Source organism: Lolium perenne, chromosome 4 (assembly GCF_019359855.2).
Source record: "Lolium perenne isolate Kyuss_39 chromosome 4, Kyuss_2.0, whole genome shotgun sequence".
NCBI classification, from domain to species: Eukaryota; Viridiplantae; Streptophyta; class Magnoliopsida; order Poales; family Poaceae; genus Lolium; species Lolium perenne.
In genome coordinates this window covers 302,599,259-302,609,486 of record NC_067247.2, presented here as the reverse complement: position 1 = coordinate 302,609,486, position 10,228 = coordinate 302,599,259, and positions in this window count along the sequence as shown.

Here is a 10,228-nt window from a genome sequence, read left to right as displayed (position 1 = left end):
GAAAGGTAATAGCTTGATATTTGACTAAATGGATTAGCAGTTTATTGCTCCAATGAAGTAGCTCATAGGACATGGCTGATGTATTTCTCACATTCGTTGCTGCCGAGGATAGATACCTTCAACACGGAGCCGGCGATATATGTGAATATTAGACTAGCTGCAGCCACGCCGTTTGCTTAAGCAAACGCTGCCCATGCCGTTTACTTCAGCAAATGCTGCCCACTTGTGCTCGATGAATATTTGGCCCTTCACTCTGTCAGTTGTGCGCCTCACGCTTTAACAGCGGTATTGCCGCACACAATCTTCTGAGGAAACTTGCATGTGATGTGTTGTTGAAATGCTGATGGTATCTAGCATCTGTTTAATAGCAGGGAATGGAAGGATTCAATAAATAGCTGCCAAGCAATGGTGTTTATACACTTCAAAAGGCTGATCGAATAGAACTCCCTGGAGTTGCGCATCCCTAACTGTACTCTAAATATATGAAAACATTGGCATGATAAAGCTTTCACATTATTTACAGATAGAGCGAAACATAGTCTGGCACATCAAGAAAGTAACGTGTATTTTACAAAGTTCAAGAGACACAAGTATCACATAGAATAAGCAAAATAGATGAGATTTCACTGATATATGATTAATTCCATCAAAAGAGTGTCATGAAAGAGAGAACAAGAATATAGAGTAAGAGCTGTAAAAAGAGTGAAGTGTCAAAATTTGCACATAGAGGGTCGAATTAACTGAATATAAATATGTATAGACCTCTTAATTGCAGGAAGTTGTGTGAGCACAACCGAAGTTATAATCTGAATAGTTGAAGGTGAGCATTATTACAAATGATCAATAAATCAAGTATTATTTGGTACACCAAATTTCTAAGATCGGTAGTTGATGCACCGTTTCCATAAAGTGCAAGTATGTTTAACCCTTCCTTTGATGTCACTCTTGATACCGCAACTTTAGAATTGTCCATGACTCATGTAATACTATGAGCTTCCATCTCGTCATGTCCCAAGTGCTACAAAAATTATAAACAGAAAATATATTCTCCGTTGCAATTTGCAAATCATCTAACTTGTTTATCCAAATACCATCTGTTTACTGAAAAAAATGTTAACAGATAATTCTATGTAAAATAAATATCCAGAGTACATGTCTATCAGTGAGTCTGAGCCTAACAGCCTACATGAATCCATCTCAATTAAAATCATCCAAGTATATGCATCAAGAATTTTATGCTGCATACTTATCCCACCTGCAAATCTTTAGTACAACAAAAGCACCTGACCCAAAGTAATTTTCATGCAAAATTGCATCACTTAGTTAAGCCAGAAATAGCATGTTTAATTATCCAAACAAAAAAACAGCAGTTTTACTAATGCACAGTCCTCAATTGCGTGGAAGCCAAACTAAAGGGACCCTTCTTCATTTATGTATGATTTATTTTTAATAACAGAAGCATAGGAATAAGTGGGTAGCTGGGTACAGACAACTGAAAGTAGTGAAATAAGCAATTCTTATTCTTCTCTCAAAGCTGTCAAGAAAAAAAATAGAAACATACTGGAAGCACAATCAGTTCATGCCTAGGTGAATTACCCTCCTTTGAGGGTCCATATCCACTTGCAGATTTTTCCTTTTTAAAGGTAAACATGATACAAATTGCCTACTGCAGCACCTGCTAGGCCATTATGTAATAACTTCCATACTGAAAAGGGGCAGCTAACATATTTTAAATGTTACTATGGATACAGCCTGGAGTTCGCCATTTATAGGACCAAGTATCATCCTAGTAAGTGAGAGTTAGGATTTCTTGGACCAGAATAAAATACTGGCACTGTAAGCTTCATCTAAATGGGGAAGTCCAACAATATCACCTGTGCTATCACAGTTGAGGACTTGTTGGAGGAAAAAATATTGATCTTTCACATAGAAAAAGATATGAGGCCACTGTTGCTTTCTCTAGAATTATTCATGCGTTTGCCGGAGATCAGTAGACCTGCCACGCCTACCTTACCCAAGGGCCAAGGCCCGAGGGGTTAGCACGCTTATTGTGGACATAACAGATGGCATCGGAAGGAGACACGCCTTGCCGGTGGCCACCAGAACGCCGACCACTCATGCCAGCGACAATAGAGCCCAGCAGCCCAGGGAGCAAAATAATGACATGAAGAAACCGCTGAAAGGGGTAGAACATATGGCATCACATATACTGAGAGGGGTAGAATACTAAGATGCAAACTATCTACATTTTCTCGTGTATTTTTCTCAGTTCAGTGTATAATTAAATAGGAAACACAAAACAGTGGTAAGGATGTAAGCAGGCAAAGTGACCAAAACGGACTTATGGCTCTCGGGTGCAACGCACGCCCATAGACCAAAAAAATTATAATAATTTAAATAAGTCAAAAAAAAAATTTTGAATCTTCCTGGAAATAAAAGATGATCAAGTTTGTATTCGTAAAAGAAATGTTTGGACACGAAATGATTCCCATGGACTCCAGGGCAAAAAAGACAAAATTATGACAAAAATAAAGTGAATAGTACCTGGTCATGGGGCATTTCGAGTTTGTTTTTTTTCCCAGAATACAATAAAAGTAATTTCCTAGGAAAATATTTTGTTTCAGGTACAATACCTGATCATCTTTGATTTCCAAAAAAAAATTTAAATTTTTAAAAACTTTTTTACATTTTTTTTAAATTTTTCCAAGTATGGGGTTGCGTTGCACCCGAGAGCTCCTTTGTATTTCCCGCAAAGTGACACTCTTTACAGAATAAAAATCTGGGAGAGTCAAAGAGACCTAAATTAGTTCTCCAAATTGTTCAAAAGTTAACGTATGTTTTTATTTTAAATTAAACTGATTTATCTGTCTATATCTATTCTCTGCAGCTTTCATTCCAAGTGAAGTGAATTGTTATATAGGACAAAGGACATCTAAACCTGTGGATGTTCGTAGGATAAAACATGCCACAGTTCGTCGAATCCTAAACGTGTGTGTACAACATGGCAGGAATACCATATTATCAAAAAATCAAACTACAACAACTAATTGTGTCCATGAGTGAGCATATTAAACTGCACACCTAAGACTAAGATCCACTGTTCTTAAACTAAGTTATATACTACTAGGATAAATCCGTGGTTGCTACGGCCACATTTAATTAACTGAACAAAATTTTATAAGTTTAAATCCGTGGAATCCAAATGGCAAGGATTTTTTATATGTGTTGCTACTCTCTCCGATGCTTAGGGGCAAAGTAGCCATCAACGTTAAATGATGGCACTATCCGACGTGTGGAAAAGTGATGTACATTGTGTCTGTTGCATCACGGAGTATGATGCGGAATGGCTCTCCATTGAAATCTACTTCCAAAACCATGCAAAACATATCAATGGAATCAACATGTCAACGGCGAGCTGCCAGAGCAATCCTTCAAGCGGTGAATTGGATGTCGAAATAGGTAGATGCGTTAGTGGTTAAGAGCATCCCCACTCATCTCCCCGACGAGACCCTCGATCGACGTTTTTTTCACCCGGACAGCGTAATTCGGTCCAGTCGCGCCCCCGGTTCCTCGTTTTCGTCCGGATTTGGCCCTAAATACATCCGGCGAGCCCACGCCAACCCCGGTCCCCCGAGGCGCGCTCGGGGACTCCGAACGAGTGAAAAGCAGGGAAGGGTCCGCTCTGTCGGCGACTGGACACACGAACCTCACTCAAAATCTCTCCCACCCCTCGTATCTCTCTCGCCGCCGTCACCACCCCGCCGGCTTGTTGCCCAGATTTCACCACCCCTCCTCCCCCACCTGCCTATATTCCGCCATTTTTCGAGGTGGAGCACATATGGACGATCCGAGGCAACGCCAACGCCGACGCCAACTAGTCTGTCATAATTTGTTTCAAAAATTGTGAAATTGTGTGCTTCATTTGTTTCAGCAATTTTCGGACTCTTGCTGACCGAACTTGTTAAATTTTATGTCGAATTTGTTTGAAATATGTTAAATGGTCGAGGTTGGGGGTTTCCTTCCGGGGGGACGGCTGGAACTTCGGCGCTCCCACGCCAAATTTTCGTCCAATCCGGACGAAAACTTCGCCGATGAGGAGCGCCAACGAGTGGGGATGCTCTAACTGAGAGAGGCCTAGGTGGAGTGTTAGAGAAACAGCTAGCAGTCTCTTGCATAGCGATTGTTTCAGGTTTTCCCGCATGATCTCACTGGGCCGCCTGTTAATTCTCCAAAGAAATTCTACACCTCTGTACATACTGAGAGCCCCATGCAATGAAGGAGAATTAACGTAGCAATTTCAGATTGTCCTCGCAGATTTGTATAAAAAACTTCGTCTTACTCGTTCAGTATCTGATAGATCATCATAGGTAATCCTGATAAGTATTTATTGTCCAGGAGATAGGGTCACTACTCAAATCTTGGACTTTGCAGACTCATATCGGTTCCATATGAACTACTGTACTTTTATCATATATACCAAGAAACATTATCGCATTATTCAGCATAGAGGCACCCATCTATGCTTTGCATATCCACCATATCAATATGCTCGGCAGAGGTTCATCTACTGCTGCTGGTCATTTTCTCGATCCAGGATCGGCGTCCTCGCCCAGCACACGATGCACGGCGCCGCCCGCCTCGCGCGGCTGCGCTTCCACCGCGTGAAACACTTGCTTGGACCGACTTCCGGCAGCGGCACGCCGGCACCTGCCACGCTGCGGACGCGCCTCCTAGCTAGTCCACCAGCAGCGGCGCCATCTCCTCAAGGCACACCGGAGAGGCGGCGGTGTCAAGCAGTCGTCTGGACGATGCCGCACAAGCTTCTTGCTTGACGTTTCTCGGCCTTATTTTCAACCACGTCCACCTGGTCGGACCACAGCTGGTGTAACCTTTCCTACGCGCAAGGTTTGCTGATGATGTCCGGGCACGTCGGCGAGCTAACGAGCCACGCCACCTTGCACGACCACATGGTCTTCCTTCAAACGGTGGCCTCGTCTAGATGTGCTTGCACATCGCAGCTCATGCATGGCAAGCCTCCCCCTATACATGCAGCTGCGGCAAGTCTCGTGGACACGGCTCATCAAACTGCAGGAAGTCGCCGCGGAGGGAATTCGACTCGGTCGTCGAGGTTTTCGTCGTGATTCCTCGCTTCTGCTCCGGTGCTCCCCCCGGGAAAAGTCTGGACGCGCCAAACACATGGACGGCTGAGATCTTCTGATACATCTTCGGTAGCAGGGGTAAAATCGTAATTCCACTGTGCATAGACCGTCCGTACAGCCCTGTACAGGCCCATATGGCCCGCGTACGTTATTATGTACGTATCTACAGCGAGGCTACAGCATGTGCGTACGAGCATGTACCGAAATAGAAACTCATATAAAAGTGGACGTTTCCTTCTCCGCCTCCCTCGCCCCACCATTCCCCCAGATCAGGAGCCAGAAAACCCTCCTCTCCCTCCGCCACTTTAGCTTCTCCACTCCCACTCCACTGCTCGCGATCTAATCTGTAGCCGATGGAGGGTACGAGCGGAGCACCACGGGCGGCCGCCGCTGATCTGGTGAGGAACAAGGCCGTGGTGGAGGAAGATGTAGTTGTGGCCGGCGGAGGAGGGCGTGGTGGAGCGGCCGCGTCGGGCGGATTAGTGGCGGCAGCGGTGGACCAGGAGGAGCACGGATTTCCGGCGCGACCGTGCCAGATCTGAAAGTGGTGCCGACCGGCGACACTCTGGTATATCCTCCTCGCTCGACTCTCCATCTTCTATCCCCTTCTTTGGTGGTGGTTAGGGTTAGATGAAATAAATTTCGGTTGGAGGTAGTACCAGATTGTCCTAGGGTTTGTGACGGATTTTATTTCATTTTACATGGATAAATTTGCTACAAATATTATGTGTTGGAATGCCATTTGAAATGGATGTGGAAATTGATGCCGTCAGCAGCATCATAAAGTTTATTTTGCTTCTGATTCATAATCGTCTCAACACAAGAGCAATGCTGCAAATGCTAATTATTTCATTGCCCTTTGGTAACATGTGTTTGCAGTAACTTTGCCCAGATTGGACACATCCTCAAGTATAAGTACAACCATTTTGCTAAGATCTGTTGGCAGTATCTTTCATTGCCCTTTTGCTAACATATGTTGGCAGTATGTTTTCTCTTTAGGCCTATGGACTTTTAGATAGCCACCCATTGCTAACCTATAGCAATTGTTTTTCATCCAAATACTGACCACAAGATTTAACATCTTCTGGTGATAATTATTGCTTATAGAATTTATGGTACTGCTGCTCCAGGGGCATTCCCATTTGTGCATAAGATATTTCCTTTTTCAGAATGTGTTGTAATCTATTAATTTCACATCTATTAAACATGATTTATGTAGTAAGATTTAACATGCTTTGTATAGTAAGATATAGTTGTCATGTTTTGAAATTACTGTTGTAATTTAGAATGTGCTCCATTTCTTTGAAGCACCTATAATGTAGTAATGATTGCAATAGAATCTTGACTCCGTTTACTCTATGAAATTTACTATTAAGAGAAATATTATGTTAAGGTGAAACATAATATTTTCTATGATTGTTCTATGATATTAAGATCAGTATTAGTGATAGGTTGACAGATTATGTTTCACCTTAACATAGTAGGAGAAATATAATGTTACTGGCCTATTATTGTAATGATTGCAATAAGGATTTGTAGTATATGTGTTATGCTGCTATGATTGCAATTTAGATTGACATAATAATTTGCTCCCTGCTAGTATATTAATTGAAATGGAATGATAGCACCTATATATGGTACTATAAACAGTAAATATGCCGAGTTATTAGTTCCCAAAGTTTTGTACTAGCATTATCCATTCGATAAACATTGTATAGTTAATTGCAATGTGTACTCTTTAATTTATAACAATGCATCATTGAGTTTATTATTTTCTTAGTTTTTCCACTTATTTTCTTTAAATTAGGCAATGTGAAATATGTATATATGAACATTGTTTTTAAATTTATTCTTATCAGGTTGGTGAGACCTCCTCTGTCCGCAAGAGGAAGTTTGAGGAGTTGCATGACAGGGAGGACTCTGCCCACTCCTGCATTTCCTCCGAGGTCCAGTCCGGGGACGTTGTGTCGGTAAGATAGCTTTCTTAATATTGATTGTGCATGGTTGACAAATTTATTGAACTCATTGTTGTACAATAGTTGTGACATATTCTTATGATATTGTTGTTTTGCAGTACAACTCAGATGCTTCATCGGATACTGAAGTCAGCAAGTATAATGTGCTATCATATGAGAAGGTGGAGGAGAAGATCTGGGCTGAGGGAATCAGTGCTTACATGAAAAATGATGGGAGGTACTACTGCAAGTTCCATCCCAACAAGCAGGTTCCTAGGGATGGTATGCGTGAAGGACTTGTTAGCCATGTGTAAACTGTGCACCCGAAGGACCGCCGCGATAAGGCGAACCATGCTGCCTTGACCAAAGTACTGGAGTACTATGCATGGTCTGGATGGACTGAATGTCGGAAGTTACCGAAGAAGTACATCATCAGTAGTTATGATGATGTTAAGTAATGTATGTTATTAAGAACTGCTACTTTATGTGTGCACCTTCTGTTATGGTGCGGTAACTATGTATGGACTTGTTAGCCATGTGAAATTTAGCTATGGTAGCTATGTATGCACTGTACCACTGTGCTACATGGTATGTAGCACATTGTGTTTGCTTTTGCAGCCTTTTTTATCTACCATGCATGTTCTGTTGGAAAAATGGTAGTCCATAAATATTATCTTGTTTGCAAGGAAATGGTACTTCTAAAATTTTGCTTGTTTTAAAAATTGCTAGTTCAGTAATAATGACTTATGTACCAATTTAATCTCTCTCATTATGTTGTCAATAGTTTAAAAAACACATAGTAGATAAGTTACATGAATGAATAGCAAGCCGCTATGTGATGAGAATAGCAACCACCAATGTCATGAGAATAAAAAAGAGTAGCAATTTCATATGTTATTTGTATATGATATTTCATATGTGAATTTTAAAAATTTGAATTTATAAAAAGTTCATATACGAAAATGTACAAAATATGCATTGAAGGTTGGCAGATCAACCCAACCTTGTATGTTTTCATTAATTTGTTTTCGAATTGTCCTTTATCAAAATATACTTGAAAGTATAGTGATTGAAATAAAATTGTAAACTTTATTTTTAAATGTTTTTTCGAATAGTACTTTATATTACATGCAAGGGAGCATATAAAAAATTAGGATGAATTATACATGGTCGAAAAAATCATTTTCTCTACGACGGACCGTTAGGTCTAACATTTAGCCCCATTTTTAAAGCAAGTGATTTTTCGACCTCCTCCAAATCACCTCAAATTTTGCACACATTGTATGTAACACAAGAAAACATGGAATGTGACGATTTTTTTCATTTTGAATATTTTTTAATTACTAATGGATGCTTCATGGTTGGGAGGTGGCGAAACAAGGGTTTTAGGGTGAAAATGGGTCTACCTTGTCCTAAAATAGATCTAACCACCTTGGATGGGGCCAATATTTGGCACAACTGTGCATGGTGGGGTGCCCCACCCTTTCTAACTTGATTTTTGTACGTTGGTTGTGTGTTGCATGGTGATCCCATGGTTGGGAGGTGCCGAAATAAGGGTTTTAGGGTGAAAATGGGTCTACCTTGCCCAAAAATAGATCTAACCAACTTGGATGGGGCCAATATTTGGCACACTTGTGTATGGTGGGGTGCCCCACCCTTTTTGCCTTGCTTTTTTTAGGTTGGTTGTGTGTTGCATGGTGATCCCATGGTTGGGAGGTGGCGAAACAAGGGTTTTAGGGACAAAATGGGTCTACCATGACCTAAAATAGATCCAACCACCTTGGATGAGGCCAATATTTGGCACACTTTTGCATGGTGGGGTGACCCACCCTTGATAACTTGCTTTTTCTAGGTTGGTTGTTACTTTCATGGTGATCCCATGGTTGGGAGGTGCCGAAACAAGGGTTTTAGGGTAAAAATGGGTCTACCTTGCCCTAAAATAGATCTAACCACCTTGTATGGGGCCAATATTTGGCACAACTGTGCATGGTGGTGTGCCCCACCCTTTTTGCCTTGATTTTTATAGGTTTATTGTTAATTTCATGGTGATCCCTTAGATGGGAGGTGGCGAAACAAGGGTTTTAGGGACAAAATGGGTCTACCTCAATATCCAAGTTCAAGACCTCCATGAGAAGATTGACGCTCAAGGCCAAGAGTTGAAAGCAACACTCGCCATATAAGGCCAAGAAACAAGAGAGATGAAGACGGTGTTGGACACTATCCTTCAAACACTCAACCAGCAAGACAATAGGAGACATCACTCAAGGTCTTCGCGCTCTCAAAGTTCAAGGTCACGAGCTCCTACACCATCTCATCATGATTCCAATGAAGACCCACGCCACCATAATGTGGATGATCAAGTGCTTCAACAACAAGCTCAAGAAGCGGAGCAAGCACGATTTCGACTTGACCAAGAACGTCAACGGCTTGAAGAAGAGTGCCTTCAACAAAAGACTCTCCATGCTCAAATTCCAACAAGAGCAAGAGCGCCTACGACATGACCAACAGCTAGTTCGTGCAAGGGAACAAGAATGCATCCGCAATGAACAACAAGCACTTGAAGAATAATAACGGCAACGGCAAGCACACGAAGCTCAAGCTAGAAGACAACGTCTTAATGAAGAGGAACAAAGGCAAGCGCAACAAGAGCGCCAAATCATCAATGTTGTTCAACCTCAATGTGATGGGGCACCACGCCCTCAAGGTCAAGATAATCGCCGCCATCATGATGATCGACCTCATGGTAGAACACCACATCATCGGGCACGAGATGTTGAGAGAAATGATGAATCAAGTAATCACCAAGCATCAAGTGAAGAAAGTGTGATGCCTCGACATCGCCGCAACAATGAAGATCAAGATCAAGGTCATGGAAGACCACCTCCTTGTCAACAAAATAGAAACAACAATCGATATGCTCAAGGTCCACAACCTCAACCGCAACAACGTCAAGACCATGGTGAAGAAAGACCACCTCCTAGACGCAATGACTGTAATGAGGAAGAAATCTTTGTGAAGCTAAAGTTCACCATGCCCAAGTTACAAGGAGAAGAAGACCCTGATGCATACTTATCTTGGGTACTCAAGGTTGACAAGATCTTCCGCATCCACAAC